The following is a 20729-nucleotide window of genomic DNA, read 5'->3' as shown; positions in this document are numbered from 1 at the left end:
AACAGTATTCAAAAACGAAATTCATTCGATGCCAAATACGTCAGTCTCATAATACATTTTACAAAATCAAATGGCAACGTGTAACAGCGGACCCAGGGGTTATTGCAAACTCATTTTGCGGGCCCGAATTATCCACATCCAGTGGAGTTTATTCAGAGTTTTATATAGCGCGAACAAGATCTTTACAGATATCGGAGCGCTTCACAGAAACAAGGGGTGAGGATAGCATGAGGGTGACGCAACATAATATTGGGTGCAATATAAAATTCAGTAGCATGTCATGTGCTAATAAAATATCAATAAACAATCAAATAAGCGATAATATAAGACGATACGGAGTCTTTCATACAACTACGATAAAAATCAAGGAGAACTTAAGCTAAAGGGATGGCTTATAACAGTATCTAAAAGTTACAGGGAGCAAGGGGAAGGGGCATCGAGATTCAGTAGGCTAACGTGAATAGTCTAATAATAGGTAGTGAGTGAGTAGCATAGAAGGATCGACTAACCATCATAGAATTATGGCAAACAAGAAGACTAAACGACTCTAAATCAAGAATAATATGACATTATTTGACATTAGACAAACATGCAGCCAATGATACCAAAGCGGTGCGAAGTCTCTGAGCAACAAACATTAAAGATCAGGTGAACTTAGCCATGAGGATGGCTTTCACCTCTTTCTTGAAGAAGGCCGTGGAGGAGATCAGCCTGGTTTCGGGAGGGAGTGCGTTCCAGATCCTCCGTGCCATTCCTGAGAAGGAGCGTTTGTATGTTTTTTCTTTCCGGAATCTGTGAGGTTTCAAGAGTAAATTTTTTGTACTTCTATTGGATCTCGAACCTCCTGATATAGTCAGCTTTTGAGTGAGGTAGTTAGGTGCCTTGTGGTGTACGGCCGCGTGTCATAACTGCAATTTTCAGTTGTATTCTGGCTTCAAGGGGCAGCCATTTCAGGGATTTCAAGTCAGGGGTTATATGAGAGTGTTGGTTATATGAGAGTGTTTTTAAGAACTGATACCTCTCTGGCTGAGAGGTATCAGTTCTTAAAATCCTAATGGCCTCACTAGCAGTTTTGAGGCCTAACTGAACACAAATCGGTTTAAGCCAGGATCTTCTGGGTGCGTTGTATTCTGGGCAGGCGAACAATACGTGCCCAGTATCTTCCCTTTGTTCAGGACAAAAGGGACACACCGAACTTTGGTTCCCGCGTCATTTCGCAGTTAAAGCATTTAGTGGTAATGTCCCCACCCTCATTTGATGGTACTTCTTCCGGTCCCCTGGAATGGTAATCCAGTCCCAATAAGGTTCAAGGGCCGGTACATGCTTGAGTTCTAAGAAGTCAGTTGTAAAAGATGGTTCGATACAACGACCAAAACTCTTTGCCCCAACCATGTTCCAGTACAAATCACGAAGTGCTTTCTTAGGTGGGAAAACATTCCTCACAGGGTCATCCCATAATGGAGATAGGCCCATAGCCATATAGATTGCTTTCACCTCCCTCATCCATGATATTTTGTGAGCTTTGTCCGAGTCTCTAACCTCGAGGAAGCCCTGAGCATACTGGGAGAGTTCCGGGGTTATCCACAATCTCCTCCAGTAAGCAACCGATCTATATTTGTCCATATCCTCGAAGCTATGAGACCCTAAGTCATAGTGGAGAGGTATTAGGGGAGTGGATACCGGTAGGCCTGTGATGTTGCGCAAAAATTTATTTTGGGCAACAATCAACTTTGTAAGGTTACTGGGTCCCCAGAGTTCAGCCCCATAAAGGACCGCTGCTCCAACCTTGGCATTGTAAATCTTTAAGACCGGGGTAATTGGCCTAGTGTGTGATGAGTAAAATTCCTTGGTGAGTGCTCCTGTCAATTGTTCATGCCTCGTGACCAGCTGGTTGGTGTGCTGTTTCCAATCTAGCTTGGATGACAGGGTAATACCCAGGTAGTTAAAAACCTGGGTCTGTTCCAGTTGTACCCCGTCCATAACCACCTTCCCTCTTACAAGTTTCTGTTTGTGTAAGACCATGAATTTTGTTTTGGCTGTATTGATAACAAGACCATGGTCTATGCAGAACTCTTCAAAAACTCCAATGGCCTTCTGAAGACCCTGTTGTGTTTTTGAAATTAGTAGGGTATCCTCCGCAAACATCAACAGGGGGATCAGCTTTCCGCCCAACTTGGGTGCGTCGGTCGGTTGTTGCTCAAAATACCTGATCACCTTGTTGATGTATAACGAAAAGAGGGTTGGGGCTAGTACACATCCTTGGCGTACTCCCCTTGCAATGGGGACTTTGTCAGTGACGCTACCCTGCTGGTTCCATCGGACTTGAGCAAAATTATCCTCGTGCAATCTGATTAATAACGACAGGATATCTATTGGGATGCCCTGTTCTTGTAGGGCTTTCCACAACTTGGCACGAGGGACCAAGTCGAATGCTGACTTAAGATCAACGAAGGCTGCAAAAGGCATACCCCCACCAAGTAGCATTACACGCCAGTATAATAGAGCAAATCTAAAGACTTGATCAATGGTGCTAGTATGGCTGCGAAACCCTGCCTGTAGGGGCGACAGAATGTCATTTTCATCTATCCAGCCATGGATACGCTGCAGCAGGAGCCTCGCCACTACTTTTTGAATGCATGCGATAAGGCTAATAGGCCTATAGTTACCTGGATCCGAGCATTCCCCTTTTTTAAAGATTGGGATAATCTCGGCTCCCTTCCTGGACTCTGGAATAGGCGAACCCCTTGCAATGCCATTGGCTAGCAACTGGATATAGGAAGCCCAGAGGTCCTTGTCATGCATAAATAGATCTGCAGGGACTGAATCCAAGCCTGGGGCCCTCGCTTTTGGGATGTTGTTCAGAGTTTTTAGAACATTGTCTTTAGTAAAGGATAGGTGGCTAGCACTCGCAGTTGTATTCAGAGGTGCCTCGCACCCATCATGATCTCCATCCTCAGAAGCGAACTGGGACGCATAATGGGTAACCCAAGCGTCTGGTGACACATGATTCGTGGGTTCGCCCCTTTTGATCCCCCTTCCCCACTTAACCATATCCCAGAAGGAGGACATAGATCTTTCTTTGCTGGCTCTCAAAAGATCCCTCCAGTATCCATCATCCCATTCACCTTTTGCCCTGAGTTGTGTTTTTTTATACACAACTCGGGCATCCTTTATCTTGGTTATGTCTTTAGTCTTTACTGCTTCTGACAAGGACCTGTAGGCAACCCTGCAGGATTTATCGTACCATTGATCCTCCTTCCTTACAGGCCTACTCTGTCTTTTAATGACCTTTTTAACGAAAAAAAATCTCAATTTATTAAAAAAAACACATCATGGATCCTACTAACATTAGATACTAAAACCTCCACAGTGGAGTTACTCCTCAGGTCTATAGTGGCCTGGATAGTTAAATCCCTCATAGCTGCAACACTATCTTCATTAGTTACACAATTGGCCCATCTGACTCGTCTGCTATCATTCGAGAGGGCAATTTCCACACTTTCCTTCTGTCCCTCACTTTTAGTTGGATCGAACAGCCTAAATAACAAAATTAGTGGGTCATGGTCACTTTCAACCCGTGGCTCTATCCACATATCCTCAACACAGGACCAATTCTCCTTGTTAGTGAGAATGTAGTCAATACGACTGTGATGTGCCATTGTTAAAGGTAGAGGCACCCTGTTTGTCGGAACCCGTTCTTCCATTAGTGGCCCGTAACCCATGCTCCACACAAGACTTTGAGTTGCAAAGCGGCCTCTGACCATCTTTTAATAAGTGATAGGGACAGCTGAGGGATTTCCCAAATATAGTCCTCTTCCACCGTGAGGTCTATATCGTAGTTATCTAGGGGTTCGAAACAACAATTAAAATCACCAGCAACAATAACATTGCCGTTCAGACAATATTTTTTAAGAAGAGTATCTAGCTGGTCAACTGCCTCGGTGGGTTTACCGCCTGGAAGCCCCCTTGAGTAAATGTGAAAAATAAAGAGGTCCTTACAGTGTAATCGTTGGAATTTGACTAGCAGGATATCAGAGCTATTTGTAGCCAACTGGAGAACAGAGTACCCACTGTCCTGCTTTACCCATGTCACCAAGCCCCCTTTTAGCCTTCCCCGTGCTTTGGTTCTGGGGCTACCTGCCAAGTTTCCTGGAGGAGGATTATATCCTTGGTATCTGTGAGAAGTTGGCCTGATGTGCAGTGTTCACTATTCTAGTGATCACTATATATTAGTCCAAACAACCCTTATTGATGATTGGTTGTAAGTCAACCTTATAGACCAGCTATCCTAGTAGCATGGATACGAGCAGTCGTAAGGCTAAGACTCTAGAGGGCGTGTTAAGCCAGCTGTTTTACCATCACATTACCCCTTGAACACCCAGTGAAAGGACACCACACAAGTGTTATGAAAATAAACAGTGTATTTATTAGAATCACAACAACCCTGTACTCTTTATGAGGACAGGGTGCTAAGCACACAACAAAACTCTTACGAAAATACTTAAGTTAGCACGGTATACACAAATGCCCGAGGGGCACGAAAAACCATATACTTTAAAAGTGGAATGCGAAATTACTAGCAGGTAAGTACAGTACTAATAGGCTTTGGAATCGCTAGGACTTGACTATGGAATCGTTAGATTACTTCTAGGAGGACTCGGGTGCAGAGTGTGCACTCTCACGCGGGTTGCGGGACAAAGTCTATGGAAGCTAGTAATGCTAAAGTTAGTGTTCACGGGCGAACCCGACCTGGTAGGGAGAAGACGACAGTGGATCCTGACCCTTGGATAGTGAGGCTATGCTGGGGCACCGAAATGCCGAAGTTACCTAGCCCAGGGGCTGCAGCTGCATAGGTCTCAAAAGACGTCGGGAATCCTTGTTGCCGGAACAGGAGCCTGGAAGAAAAGATGCTGGCAGGCGACCAGTGAAGATAGTTTGAGTTGATCCAAGCCTGGATCTGGAAGATGGATGACACCTGAAAGCAGAGGGGACCAAGTTCGTGACTACTAGCCAGTAGTCAGTGGGCACCAGGAGGGCACCGGATGGCAGTCACCTCGACTAGGTGAGTGGGCGACGCTGGCTCTGCAGATCTCACGGACCAGGAGGCGTTGTCGGCGACCAGGATGGAGAGGCGAGCTGTCCCACGATGGATGAGGCTGTCGGTGTCGAAGTTACCCAGGATTGGGCAACAAGCCTTGGCTAATTCAAGCCCACGCGGTGGACTCAAAATGGCGTCTGGAGTGGACCAGGAGGGTCCGGGGTGCTCCTCTTCGGGAAGGGAGCAAGGGCCAGTCTGGAGCAACCAGACCAGCAGCAGTGATGTCGTCGGGCGTCGTTCAGAAGGCCACAAGCCAGCGGGCTAGTAGCCAAACAACGCGGTGAGCAGCAAAAAGCAGAAGGGCCCCACGCAGATCGTGGAAATGCTGGGAGGCTGCACTTCGGTGCTGGAGCTGCTCAGGGTCGGGGCTTCTCGGACCCCAAAGCACTCACCAGGAAATTACTCGGCGGGCTTGCTGTGCAGAAGTCGTGCAGTCTTGCAGATGGCCGGTCCCTCGAGGTCTCGTCGCACCCACGGTTCTCAGCTGGGCTGTAGAGGTGGGTAGAGGTCAGAGGTGCCAGGGAAGCCGGTTCTCGTCGAGCTGGGCAGTCGGATTCCGGAGGAAGGACTTGCAGCAGACCGCAGTGTTCTTGCGATGGTGCCTGCGGATGCAGGGTGACTACTCCTTAGCCACAAGGGAGAAATCTTAGGAAGAAGTCTTGAGTTCCTTTCGTAGAAAGTAGTTTCAGGATTCAAAGATGATCTAATCTGGAAGGGGGCATGCTCCTACCTTTATCTGGGAAAAGGGGGCTGGCACGCGACTAAGTCCTGCCCTATGGGTGGGACCAGGAGGGGGGTGGTTACACCCCTCTCCTTTGGCGGGCTTTCCCCAGGCCTTGGGCTGGAGTGCCCCTGGAACTGGTTTCAGCCGGCCTATGCACAGTGAGCACCGGGGTGCCACTTGCAGTCACCTTCCTCTGTAGCCCTGCCTACCTGGAATACACAAAACCCTGTCTGGGACGGTGCTGGCACCGCCCCTGGCAGGAAACCCTTTGTCCTTGCCTCCTGCTCTGGGAGGACTCCCAGCAGCAGGAGGGCAGACTTGTGTCTCGGTGGCAGCATCCATTTTGTGGAGCTAAGGCTATGTCTGACTTTAACCGGGGTTACAGGTTACATACATGTCGTGTCCCTCTAGAAGGGTGGAATGCTAACCCCGTCGCCAGAATTGGCGAGGGGTTAGTATTCCAATTCGTATGACACCTTACTCGACATGTTTTGATAAAGCGATACCAGAGTTGGCACATAACCGCGAGGATTATAATGCACTTAAGAGTATATGGTATGCGATATCATGGAAACGGCTAAGGGATGGATCCCGAAAGCCGCAGACAGGCTCAGCTCATGCCAGAGCACTATCTCACACGATTCCAAGCACTCTGCCTTCAGGATTGTCAAGGCCTGCCATAGGAGTGACTGATAGATCTGTGTGTCCATTTTAGGGTTAGATATAGGTATACTATATCTAAAGCAAAGGGTGATTACACCACCTTGCCCCAGCTGTCGTGCAGCCAGTTGTGTCAGATTTGGATGGCCAGCCAGGGGTGGCATAATACATGCTGCAGCCCCTGGTAGGCCCTGGGTACACCTATGACCTGGGTACCGAAGGTACACTGTACAGGGACTGATAAGGTGACTCAGTATCCAATTTAGATATGTACCTAAGGTACATGGAATCCATTTTACAGAGAGAGCAGTAGGCCTGGGGTCCTGAATAGCAGGGCCCCAGGTCAACTAAGTCAGAAAACCAGCAAAACACCAGGCAAAAAGTTGGGGGCAACCATAGTCAGGGATCTACCTTCCTACAGTATCCAAGAAAGCTAGCCAGTCCAAAGTTGTTGCTTTACTTTTTAGGCCTGCTACATTCCAAGACAGCAAGGTAAATTGAGCAGAGGCATTACCATTGGGTAGTTCCGTGCTAGAGGGTAGCCTAGCCCTACACTCTTGGGATGAGATACTTTCACTCAAACTATTTTCTATTACCACCAAATTTAGAGTTATTTTTTCATTTGCACTGTTGGTAGTATTGCAAACGGGTGGATCATTGAGGTCATTAGTTCCTTTTAAGGCCACTAGAGTATTTTGTTTGCTCATTATTTTTTTCTGAGACGTGAGAGTTTCGCTTGCCGGGATAGCTGCTTGAGCTATAGGATCTCCCACTTGGTGATAGCATGTTTCATACCACCGGGCAATCTTACATCCCCTCTCAAGTCAGTCACAATCATTTAGCCCCGATAAGATCCCAAATCTATTTCCCAAATCCATTCCCCATTCATTAGCTTGAACCTTTGCTCCCCATCTGTTACTCAGTGTCCCACCCAGGCCCCGGGGTCTTGGGGAATGTTACATTTTGCTGTTCACCGTAGAAAAATTTTAGGGTGAGGGGGACAACAGTCCCACTTCTTCTTTGGGCCGGAAGAATGTTAGTCAGGACGTTGGGTAGGACAGCCGGATGGGAAAAAGTCACCGCTACACAGTCTCCTTTAAACCTTTTTGGTCGATTCCCAATCCAGGCAACCCTTTTCGCTGTCTTGATTTCACCCGCTAGCTGCTGTTTCCCTCCTGGCGCCATCTGCATGTTTCCTGCTAACCAATGCAGCGCCTTACTGGACAGTGATGCTGGGGATTCCAGCTGCCCACTCGCTAGAGGCGGTACATTGGCCAGCACCAGTACCACTGGAGAGGCTTTGTAGGAGAGTAGGGTCTGCAATCCTATGATCACCCAGATTTTTGCTTTTTGCTGCACTGGTTTACGACTTTCCCTGGCTGTGGGCCTGCTAATCAGACCCACAGCCTAGCTGTTCTCTCTATCCAAATTGTACTCAGGTACTGAATTGGCACTGGGCCCTCCAAGTCCCTGTACCCAGGGCTGAGGTGCACCCAGAAGTCTCCCAGGGGCTGAAGCATGTATTGTGCCACCCCTGGATTGACTAACTAAAACTGACACAACTGGCTGCACGACAGCTGGGGCAAGGTGGTGTACTCACCCTTTGCTTTAGATATAGTATACCTATATCTAACCCTAAAATGGACACACAGGTCTCCTATCAGTCACTCCTATGGCAGGCCTTAACAATCCTGAAGGCAGAGTGCTTGGAATCGTGTGAGATAGTGCTCTGGCATGAGCTGAGCCTGTCTGCGGCTTTCGGGATCCATCCCTTAGCCGTTTCCATGATATCGCATACCATATACTCTTAAGTGCATTATAATCCTCGCGGTTATGTGCCAACTCTGGTATCGCTTTATCAAAACATGTCGAGTAAGGTGTCATACGAATTGGAATACTAACCCCTCGCCAATTCTGGCGACGGGGTTAGCATTCCACCCTTCTAGAGGGACACGACATGCCTGTAACCTATAACCCGGTTAAAAGTCAGACAGAGCCTTAGCATCCACAAAATGGATGCTGCCACCGAGACACAAGTCTGCCCTCCTGCTGCTGGGAGTCCTCCCAGAGCAGGAGATAAGGACAAAGGGTTTCCTGCCAGGGGCGGTGCCAGCACCGTCCCAGACAGGGTTTTGTGTATTGTAGGTAGGCAGGGCTTTAGAGGAAGGTGACTGCACGTGGCACCCCGGTGCTCACTGTGCATAGGCTGGCTGGAACCAGTTCCAGGGTCACTCCAGACCCTGTGCTGGGGAAAAGCCCGCCAAGGAAGGGGGTGTAACCACCCCCCTCCTAGTCCCACCCATAGGGCAGGACTTAGTCGCGTGCCAGCCCCTTTTTACAGGATAAAGGTAGAGACTGGCCCCCTTCCAAATCAGATCATCTTTGAATCCTGAAACTACTTTCTACGAAAGGAACTCAAGACTTCTTCCTAAGATTTCTCCCTTGTGGCTAAGGAGTAGTCACCCTGCATCCGCAGGCACCATCTAAAGAACACTGCGGTCTGCTGTAAGTCCTTCCTCCGGAATCCGACTGCCCAGCTCGACGAGAACCGGCTTCCCTGGCACCTCTGACCTCTACCCACCTCTACAGCCCAGCTGAGAACCGTGGGTGCGACGAGACCTCAAGGGACCGGCCATCTGCAAGACTGCACGACTTCTTTCCAGCAAGCCCGCCGAGTAATCTACTGGCGAGTGCTTTGGGGTCCGAGAAGCCCCGACTCTGAGCAGCTCCAGCTCCGAAGTGCAGCCCCCCAGCATCTCCACGATCTGCGTGGGGCCCTTCTGCTTTTTGCTGCTCACCGCGTTGTTTGGCTACTAGCCCGTTGGCTTGTGGCCTTCCTGACGACGCCCGACGACATTTCTGCTGCTGGTCTGGTTGCTCCAGACTGGCCCTTGCTCCCTTCCCGAAGAGGAGCACCCTGGACCCTCCTGGTCCACTCAAGACGCCATTTTGAGTCCACCGCGTGGGCTTGAATTAGCCAAGGCTTGTTGCCCACTCCTGGGTAACTTCGACGCTGACGACTTCAACCTTCGTGGGACAGCTCGCACCTCCATCCTGGTCGCCGACAACGCCTCCTGGTCCGAGAGACTGCAGAGCCCAGCAGTGCCCACTCACCTGACTGCGGTGACTTCGCCCGGTGCCATCCTGGTGCCCCCCTTAATCACTGGCTAGTGATTCAAGAACTTGGTCCCCTCTGCTTTCAGGTTTTCTTCTTCCTTGATCCAGGCTTGGATCCATCGAACTTTTCTTCACTGGTCGCCTGCCAGCAACTTCTTCCTTCCAGGCGCCTGGTCCGGCAACGAGATCCCCGACGTCTTTTCAGACCTATGCAGCTGCAGCCCCTGGGCTAGGTAACTTCGGCACTCCGGTGTCCCAGCATAGCCTCACTATCCAAGGGTCAGGATCCACTGTCGTTTTCTCCCTACCAGGTCGGGTTCGCCCGTGAACACTAACTTTGTGAATTCTAGCTTCCATAGACTTTGTCCCGCATCCCGCGTGAGAGTGCACACTCTGCACCCGAGTCCCCTGGGCCTCCTAGTAGTAATCTAACGATTCCCTAGTCCAGTCCTAGCGATTCCAAAGCCTATTAGAACTGTTACTTACCTGCTAGTAATTCGCATTCCACTTTTAGCGTATATGGTTTTTCGTGCCCCTCGGGCATTTGTGTAACGTGCTAACTTAAAAGTATTTCCGTAAGAGTTTTGTTGTGTGCTTAGCTCCCTGTCTCATAAAGAGCCAGGGTAGTCTTGTTATAAATAAATACACTGTTTATTTTCATAACAACTTGTGTGGTGTCCTTTCACTGGGTGTTCAAGGGGTAATGTGATGGTAAAACAGCTGGCTTAACACGCCCTCTAGAGTCTTAGCCTTAGACTGCTCGTATCCATGCTACTAGGATAGCTGGTCTATAAGGTTGACTTACAACCAATCATCAATAAGGGTTGTTTGGACTGATATATAGTGATCACTAGAATAGTGAGCACTGCACATCAGGCCAACTTCTCACATTGGTGAGCAGCGGTTGGGATTTGAGCTTGCTGTTGTTTTACCACACATGCCCTAAGAATATCTTGTGAAAGATCACATAAGTACTAAAGGTACATATAACTTAGCTTAGAATACTCTGAGTTCTACTGAACCAGCTGTTGTAGCTCCTAGGGCCTAGCACACCCTAAACTACAACTCTAGCAAGGGATCAGTAGGCAAACATATAGTGTAGGTAAGTGCACCACTTACACCTCACTAGAAAAGCATGTCGACTCAGGGGGACTCTACTGAGACTCCCCTGGTCAGTGTTGACCCTCCACAGGTCACTTCAAGATATGCAGCTCTCAGTTTTCAGGAGATGAGACAAATCTGTGTCTCCAGGAAACTGAAGCAGGGGTCTAACCCCACCATTCCCTTTCTGATAGGTCTCTTAGAGACATATGATGCCAGAAAGCTCTCTCAGTTACATGAGAGCATGCCAGCCTTAGAGGGAACCTCTGGGGATCCAGACCTCCCCAACACTGATTCAGCAGTTGAGGAGGAGGATCAGGAGGTACTCTCTGGGGATGAGGTAGACAAGGGTCTTGAGGTAGTCAGAAGGCTAACTAGGACCAACTTAGACTTACTTGGGCTAGGATCTGGGGGCCCCCCAGTACTAACCCGAAGTGGGCCTAACCTTGGAGTTAGGAGAGATAGATCTCTTTCTAGGGACTCCAATAGATCTCTGCACTCTAATGCCTCTTCTCAGGGGAGAAGGAATCCTCCACCGAGGAGATTTACTTCCCCTCAGAGAAAGGAGCATGAGGCTAGGATGAGACAAGCTGAACTGAGGATTGAAAGGGAAGAAATTGCCCTGGCCAAAGAGAAGCTTGCCCTGGCAAGAGAGCAGCAGATGAGTGGGCTAGCTCCCACTGGTGGCAGCAATCTCCCAAGAGATAGAGAGAAGGGTTTAGATACTAAACACCTGACTAAAATAGTGCCCCCCTTTAAGCAAGGGGATGACATCCAGAAATGGATGGCTGCTCTGGAGAGGGCCTGCACTGTGCAGAACATTCCCCAGAGTCAGTGGGCAGCTATACTGTGGCTCTCCTTTGATGGTAAAGGTAGAGATAAGCTCCTCACTACAAGAGTGGAGGATGCTAACAATTACCAGGTCCTGAAGAATACACTGGTTGATGGGTTTGGTTTAACCACTGAGCAGTACAGGTTGCTGTTCAGAGACACCCAGAAAACTCAGTCTCAGGACTGGTCTGATTTTGTGAATTGTGCCACTAAGGCTTTGGAGGGCTGGTTGCTGGGTAGCAAGGTTACAGATTACACAGGATTGTATAATCTAATGATGAGAGAACAAATTTTGAACAATTGTCAGAACCAGTTGCTGCACCAGCACCTTGTTGATTCAGATCTGACCTCTCCCCAAGAATTGGGAAAGAAGGCAGACAAATGGGTCAGGACAAGGATCAAGCAGAACCAGAACCAGAACCAGGGTGGTCAGAAGAAAGCAGACCAGAAGGGTAATGTTAAGAATGAGCAAAATGACCAGAAGTCTTCACCAGGTCCCCAACAAACCAAAGAGGGTGGGGGTCAGGCTTCCCAGAAGAAGAAGACTCAAGAAGGCCAGTCAAAAAGGTGGTGCCAGTACTGCAAAAGTAAATCTCACTGGTTTAGTGAGTGCACCAAAAGAGGAGGAGGACAAACTCCTGCCACTACAGCTCCTAAAGCAACTGCACCCCCTAGTACAGTCAGTAGTGGTAGTGTCACTCCCAAGGCATTAGTTGGGTTAACCTTGGGTACTGAGGGGTCTGACAACTTAGTTGGCACACTCACTCAGGCTGTCCTTGTCTGTACAGGGGATATGGATATGTCCCCTGAAATAAGTCCCAATACTTTGGGCAAATACAGGCAGACACCTTTGATTAATGGCAAGATGGCTCAGGCCTATAGGGACACTTGTGCCAGTGTCACCATGGTGACACCTAACTTTGTGGACCCTGGACAGATCATGCCAGGTACTGATTTCCTGGTGACCAATGCCAGCAATGTCACTACTAGTCATAGTGTGGCAATTGTAGCTTTCTCCTGGGGTGGAGTGAAGGGACAAAAGAAAGTTGTAGTCAGTTCAGACCTCCCAGTTGATTGTTTGTTGGGCAATGATTTGGAGTCATCACAATGGTCAGAAGTGGAGCAGAGGACTCACATGGAGATGTTAGGCTTGCCAGCACATGTGCTTGCTGTGACTAGGTCACAGGCCAGAAGATGCCCCACTGAACAGGTGCTGGATCCTGAAATTATGGACCAGACACCTTCCAAGAAGAAGAGCAGTAAGGGTAAGGCTTTGCCTTCCCCCTTGCCCCAGGTTGAGGATCAAGTCTCTGAGGAGGCTGATCTAGAAGAGCTGAGGGAAACTGAGCCTAAAGAGCTTGAACTTGATCAAGTTGAGTTTCTGGGCTCAGGGGGACCCTCCAGAGCAGACCTGGGGAAGGAACAGTTGAGCTGCCCTTCCCTTGAACCCCTCAGACAGCAGGCTGCTGCTGAGGCTGCAGGGAATGCCACAGGTGCCCACAGGGTATACTGGGAAGATGGACTCCTGTACTCTGAGTCAAGAGACCCCAAGCCTGGTGCAACCAGGAGGCTGGTCATCCCCTTGTCTCTGAGAGGTTTCCTTCTCACCTTGGCCCATGAGATTCCCCTTGCAGGTCATTTAGGTCAGACAAAGACTTGGGACAGGCTTGTCTCACACTTTCACTGGCCCCATATGAATGAGAATACCAAGGAGTTTTGTCGCTCATGTGTCACTTGCCAAGCCAGTGGTAAGTCAGGTGGCACAACAAAGGCCCCCCTCATACCACTACCTGTGGTGGGGGTTCCCTTTGAAAGAGTGGGGATTGACATTGTTGGTCCAATGGAACCCCAGACAGCATCAGGACACAAGTTTATACTGGTGGTGGTGGACCATGCCACCAGGTATCCTGAGGCTATTCCCCTTAGGACCACTACAGCCCCTGTAGTGGCAAGAGCCCTAGTTGGAGTGTTCTCCAGAGTGGGTTTCCCTAAGGAGGTCGTTTCTGACAGAGGTACAAACTTCATGTCAGGATATCTGACTGCCATGTGGAAAGAGTGTGGTGTGAACTACAAGTTCACCACACCCTATCATCCACAATGCAATGGGCTTGTTGAGAGATTTAACAGGACCCTGAAAGGGATGATTCATGGACTACCTGAACCTCTTAGGAGAAGATGGGATGTCCTGATCCCCTGCCTCTTGTTTGCTTACAGAGAGGTCCCACAGAAGGGGGTTGGCTACAGCCCTTTTGAGCTTCTGTATGGGCATCCTGTAAGAGGACCCCTGTGTTTGGTGAAGGAAGGATGGGAGAGACCTCTCAAAAAGCCTGCAACCAACATAGTGGACTATGTACTTGGTCTCCGCTCCAGGATGGCTGAGTATGGAGAAGGCATCTAAAAACCTTGAGGCCAGCCAGGAACTTCAAAAAGCTTGGCATGACCAAAAGGCTGTACTGACTGTGTACCAGCCAGGACAGAAGGTGTGGGTGCTGGAGCCAGTGGCCCCAGCAGCTCTGAAAGACAAATGGTCTGGGCCCCACACCATCATTGAGCAAAAGGGAGAGGTTACCTACTTGGTGGACCTTGGAACTCCCAGGAGCCCTCTCAGAGTGCTCCATGTTAACAGGCTCAAGGCATATGTTGACAGGAAGGACATGAGCTTGCTCATGGCCACAGATGAGGGACAGGAGGAAGAGAGTGACCCTCTCCCAGACCTGCTCACTCAGAATCCTGATGATGGGTCAGTTGATGGTGTTGTCTTTTGTGGCAGCCTCACTGAACATCAGCAACAGGATTGCAGGCAAGTTCTGCAATCCTTTCGACATATGTTCTCTCTGACACCCAGCCAAACTGATTGGTGTACCCATGATGTTGACACTGGAGACAGTCTGCCTGTCAAGAGTAAAATCTACAGGCAGCCTGATCATGTTAGAGACTGCATCAAAACTGAAGTGCAGAAAATGTTGGAGCTGGGAGTCATTGAGCCCTCAGATAGCCCTTGGGCTAGCCCAGTAGTTCTAGTGCCAAAGCCTCACACCCAGGGTGGTAAGAGAGAGATGAGGTTTTGCGTAGACTACAGAGGCCTCAATGCAGTCACTAAGACTGATGCCCACCCAATACCAAGAGCAGATGAGCTTATAGATAGATTGGCTTCTGCCAACTTCTTAAGCACATTTGATTTGACAGCTGGGTATTGGCAAATCAGGTTAGCTGAGGAAGCCAAACCTAAGACAGCATTTTCTACCCCTGGAGGGCATTATCAATTTGTGGTAATGCCCTTTGGACTGAAAAATGCACCTGCCACCTTCCAAAGGTTGGTGAATCAAGTCCTCACTGGGCTGGATGACTTCTGTGCAGCTTATCTTGACGATATTGCTGTCTTTAGCTCCACCTGGGAGGATCACCTGGTCCACCTGAGGAAAGTGTTAGAGGCCCTGCAAAAGGCAGGCCTCACTATCAAGGCCACCAAGTGCCAGATAGGGCAGTCACAGGTTGTATACCTGGGCCACCTTGTAGGTGGAGGCCAGGTTCAGCCACTGGAGAGTAAGATACAGGCCATCAAGGACTGGGCTCCTCCAATCACCCAGACTCAGGTTCGAGCTTTCTTGGGCCTGACTGGGTACTATAGGAAGTTTGTCAGAAATTATGGGTCCATAGTGACCCCCCTTAATGACCTGACAAGCAAAAAGATGCCAAAGAAAGTTCAGTGGACAGCAAGCTGTCAGAAAGCATTCAATGACCTAAAGCAGGCCATGTGCACAGCACCTATCCTCAAGAGTCCAGATTACTCCAAGCCATTCATTGTCCAAACAGATGCTTCTGAGTTGGGTGTGGGAGCTGTTCTGTCTCAACTGAATTTTGATGGTAATGATCAGCCTATTGCTTTCATTAGTAGGAGGTTGACACCCAGAGAGAAAAATTGGTCAGCTATTGAGAGGGAGGCCTTTGCTGTGGTCTGGGCCCTGAAGAAGCTGAGGGCCTACTTGTTTGGCACTCACTTCACCATTCAGACAGACCATAAGCCCCTCTTGTGGCTAAATCAGATGAAGGGTGAAAACCCCAAACTGCTTAGGTGGTCCATTTCCCTACAGGGGATGGATTTTACAGTGGAGCATAGACCTGGGACTGATCACAGCAATGCTGATGGGCTCTCCAGGTATTTCCACTTAGAGCAAGAAGACTCACCTGGTCAAGGTTAGCTTATTGTCCCAAAGTTTGGGGGGGGGTCATGTAGGAGAGTAGGGTCTGCAATCCTATGATCACCCAGATTTTTGCTTTTTGCTGCACTGGTTTACGACTTTCCCTGGCTGTGGGCCTGCTAATCAGACCCACAGCCTAGCTGTTCTCTCTATCCAAATTGTACTCGGGTACTGAATTGGCACTGGGCCCTCCAAGTCCCTGTACCCAGGGCTGAGGTGCACCCAGAAGTCTCCCAGGGGCTGAAGCATGTATTGTGCCACCCCTGGATTGACTAACTAAAACTGACACAACTGGCTGCACGACAGCTGGGGCAAGGTGGTGTACTCACCCTTTGCTTTAGATATAGTATACCTATATCTAACCCTAAAATGGACACACAGGTCTCCTATCAGTCACTCCTATGGCAGGCCTTAACAATCCTGAAGGCAGAGTGCTTGGAATCGTGTGAGATAGTGCTCTGGCATGAGCTGAGCCTGTCTGCGGCTTTCGGGATCCATCCCTTAGCCGTTTCCATGATATCGCATACCATATACTCTTAAGTGCATTATAATCCTCGCGGTTATGTGCCAACTCTGGTATCGCTTTATCAAAACATGTCGAGTAAGGTGTCATACGAATTGGAATACTAACCCCTCGCCAATTCTGGCGACGGGGTTAGCATTCCACCCTTCTAGAGGGACACGACATGCCTGTAACCTATAACCCGGTTAAAAGTCAGACAGAGCCTTAGCATCCACAAAATGGATGCTGCCACCGAGACACAAGTCTGCCCTCCTGCTGCTGGGAGTCCTCCCAGAGCAGGAGATAAGGACAAAGGGTTTCCTGCCAGGGGCGGTGCCAGCACCGTCCCAGACAGGGTTTTGTGTATTGTAGGTAGGCAGGGCTTTAGAGGAAGGTGACTGCACGTGGCACCCCGGTGCTCACTGTGCATAGGCTGGCTGGAACCAGTTCCAGGGTCACTCCAGACCCTGTGCTGGGGAAAAGCCCGCCAAGGAAGGGGGTGTAACCACCCCCCTCCTAGTCCCACCCATAGGGCAGGACTTAGTCGCGTGCCAGCCCCTTTTTACAGGATAAAGGTAGAGACTGGCCCCCTTCCAAATCAGATCATCTTTGAATCCTGAAACTACTTTCTACGAAAGGAACTCAAGACTTCTTCCTAAGATTTCTCCCTTGTGGCTAAGGAGTAGTCACCCTGCATCCGCAGGCACCATCTAAAGAACACTGCGGTCTGCTGTAAGTCCTTCCTCCGGAATCCGACTGCCCAGCTCGACGAGAACCGGCTTCCCTGGCACCTCTGACCTCTACCCACCTCTACAGCCCAGCTGAGAACCGTGGGTGCGACGAGACCTCAAGGGACCGGCCATCTGCAAGACTGCACGACTTCTTTCCAGCAAGCCCGCCGAGTAATCTACTGGTGAGTGCTTTGGGGTCCGAGAAGCCCCGACTCTGAGCAGCTCCAGCTCCGAAGTGCAGCCCCCCAGCATCTCCACGATCTGCGTGGGGCCCTTCTGCTTTTTGCTGCTCACCGCGTTGTTTGGCTACTAGCCCGTTGGCTTGTGGCCTTCCTGACGACGCCCGACGACATTTCTGCTGCTGGTCTGGTTGCTCCAGACTGGCCCTTGCTCCCTTCCCGAAGAGGAGCACCCTGGACCCTCCTGGTCCACTCAAGACGCCATTTTGAGTCCACCGCGTGGGCTTGAATTAGCCAAGGCTTGTTGCCCACTCCTGGGTAACTTCGACGCTGACGACTTCAACCTTCGTGGGACAGCTCGCACCTCCATCCTGGTCGCCGACAACGCCTCCTGGTCCGAGAGACTGCAGAGCCCAGCAGTGCCCACTCACCTGACTGCGGTGACTTCGCCCGGTGCCATCCTGGTGCCCCCCTTAATCACTGGCTAGTGATTCAAGAACTTGGTCCCCTCTGCTTTCAGGTTTTCTTCTTCCTTGATCCAGGCTTGGATCCATCGAACTTTTCTTCACTGGTCGCCTGCCAGCAACTTCTTCCTTCCAGGCGCCTGGTCCGGCAACGAGATCCCCGACGTCTTTTCAGACCTATGCAGCTGCAGCCCCTGGGCTAGGTAACTTCGGCACTCCGGTGTCCCAGCATAGCCTCACTATCCAAGGGTCAGGATCCACTGTCGTTTTCTCCCTACCAGGTCGGGTTCGCCCGTGAACACTAACTTTGTGAATTCTAGCTTCCATAGACTTTGTCCCGCATCCCGCGTGAGAGTGCACACTCTGCACCCGAGTCCCCTGGGCCTCCTAGTAGTAATCTAACGATTCCCTAGTCCAGTCCTAGCGATTCCAAAGCCTATTAGAACTGTTACTTACCTGCTAGTAATTCGCATTCCACTTTTAGCGTATATGGTTTTTCGTGCCCCTCGGGCATTTGTGTAACGTGCTAACTTAAAAGTATTTCCGTAAGAGTTTTGTTGTGTGCTTAGCTCCCTGTCTCATAAAGAGCCAGGGTAGTCTTGTTATAAATAAATACACTGTTTATTTTCATAACAACTTGTGTGGTGTCCTTTCACTGGGTGTTCAAGGGGTAATGTGATGGTAAAACAGCTGGCTTAACACGCCCTCTAGAGTCTTAGCCTTAGACTGCTCGTATCCATGCTACTAGGATAGCTGGTCTATAAGGTTGACTTACAACCAATCATCAATAAGGGTTGTTTGGACTGATATATAGTGATCACTAGAATAGTGAGCACTGCACATCAGGCCAACTTCTCACAGGCTTCCACTATAAATTGGAGGGAATCTATTTCTTGGCATGGTACCAGTGGAATATTTGGTGTTAACCCACCATCTATGGCCACAGAATGATTATTAGTGCTTATTGGAACCTGAATCAGGCCGATAGGTGGCGTCGGGCCGTCCCCCTCCTCTGTTGCACTCCCAGCATTCTCCCCAGTAACTTCTACCAGTTTTGTGACTAGTGTTGCTAGTTTGTCAACCTCACCCACAACCTTACTTTGAACCCCACCCATTTTTTTTATCTCCGCGTTTAGTTTATCAACTTTGGCAACCATAGGCTTAATAATGGACTTAATTTTACATTCGAACATTTCGGCTATCCTATAGAACAGCTCATCGTCCTTAATGCGTTTTACGCTATCATCCCCATGCTCCACACTTTTGACCTTAGTTTTCCCAGGGGGTGATGCCCTTTTCCTCCTTAGACCTGATCGTAGACCAGCTCGTTTTGGCTGGGTCTTTCTGCATGTTCTAGCTGGTCGAGTTTCCTGTTCTGCAGAAAAGGGATCTTCATCTGTAGTTTGAGCATGTGACTCAGGGTCAGGGTCAACTTCATTTTCTGGGTCGGTCACGACGAGGATTTCTGAATCGCCCGCCAGGAGAATATTTTGATCGTCGTTATCACCTGCATGTGTGTTAATATCTATCAGGTCAATGGGAGCATCCAGCGATGGGATATCTACCTGAGAGGATGCTTGAGTTGGGCTCATGGGTTGGAGAACAGGTGACTGGCTTAATCCCAGTGACTGTCTCCTTTCGCTGTTTATTTTCGTTACCACCTGAACCAAGTAGTTATCTAGAGTGTTGGAAGTAGTTGGGGGTGCTTTTTTAGGCATACTGAACACTTATTAAGTGAACACACTATGAACAATATATATAAAGTCACTAGTTCAAAAAGTACTAGGGTGAGGAAGTAGAAGTAGAATACTCAGCTTACATTCCCTTATGCAGTAGCGTGAATAGGTAGTAGGTGTTTTTCTTACTTCAGAGGCGTGAAATAGGGCCCAGTCCAGTCGCGGACAGTCTCGGACTGTCTAAGACTGTCCGCCCTTTGTCCGGGCTTCGTCCGGCGTCCCGCACACGCGTCCCGCTGTGCGTAAAAGGGTGTGTCTAAATAGGAGGAGCAGGGGCGGGAAGACACACCAGGTGCGCTGTGTTGGGCGTGCGCAAAGGACCCTGGTTCTCGCAGTCCCGGCCCCTGTAAGCAATCAGTGTGAGTCCAAATGCAGTTAATATCCTCTCAGCAGGGTTCAGTGGCTCTCGAGCGTGAAGGAAGGCAGGATCTGGTTTCGTGACCCAAGACAGCAGCTACAGCTACAGCTAACTCACTCTTGCAGGTTATCTTTTAATCCCTGCTTTCTCCCTTTGTCACTTTTGCTAGGTCTTTCTTTCGCCTCCTTCCCCCTTTTCTACCTTTATTCTCTTCCGCTGAGTAAATGAAAAATGCCAGTCCCCGAAAAAGGAGTTCCAACTTAGTTTCAGTTCTTTTTTCCGGCTCCTGCAAGCAGGACCCTGGAGCATTGAGCTCTCCCTTTTCAAGGGTTTTGTTGGTGTTTTTCACTAAATTCGATTTTCTGGTGCTTTTAAAGCACTTTGGTGACTTTCTTCTTGGGTTCTGCACTCTTTTGTTGTCCATAATGCCAGCATTATTTGACAAATGCCCGGAGTGCTCCAGGAAGAAGGCCAAGTCAGACCCCCATGAGGTCTGTATTCTCTGCCTTCCCTCTTCCCACATCCCTGAGGAGTGTGTGATCTGTAGAGGCTTCTCTGGCAGGACCCTGAAGGACAGACGGAAGATCAGACTTCAGGGACTTGAAGAAAGAAGATTGAAGGCTCGAGGTGGTTCTGGAGGGGCTTCTACTGCCCATGCTGTGGCCTCTGGGGGGCTCCCCAGGGGCAGGAAGTCCAGCTCACGCCCTAGCTCTCCGTCTGGGTCAGTGGCGATGACCACGACATCGAGAGGAAGGTCCACGGCCAGTTCCCGGTCTCCCCAGGGCTCTGGGTTGAGAAAACGTCGTCCGTCGACGTCGAGGGACGTTTACAGGCCGCCGTCGAAGCCGGTGTCGATTTCTTCGGCGTCGAGTGGTCGACATCGGAGGACTCGGCGTCGGCGCTCGCCGTCGAGGCGACACCGCCGTTCGCCGTCGAAGACGTCGGCGTCGAGGGGATCCTCGTCGTCAAGGTCGCCGTCGAGACGGGAGAAGTCTCCGGCGCCGAAGACGTCGACGTCGAGACATTCAA

General features: G+C 49.8%; 1 protein-coding gene across 14 annotated transcripts in view; it reads left to right on the top strand.

The window, feature by feature from the left end:
- Positions 1–20729, top strand: part of CAPRIN1 (cell cycle associated protein 1) — a 568063-nt gene that overhangs the window by 231605 nt on the left and 315729 nt on the right. The gene's annotated exons all lie outside the window — the stretch shown is intronic.

This window comes from Lissotriton helveticus, chromosome 3_2, assembly GCF_964261635.1.
Source record: "Lissotriton helveticus chromosome 3_2, aLisHel1.1, whole genome shotgun sequence".
NCBI lineage: Eukaryota > Metazoa > Chordata > Amphibia > Caudata > Salamandridae > Lissotriton > Lissotriton helveticus.
The sequence above is the reverse complement of the archived record's forward strand: the minus strand, read 5'-3'. Positions and strand labels throughout refer to the sequence as shown.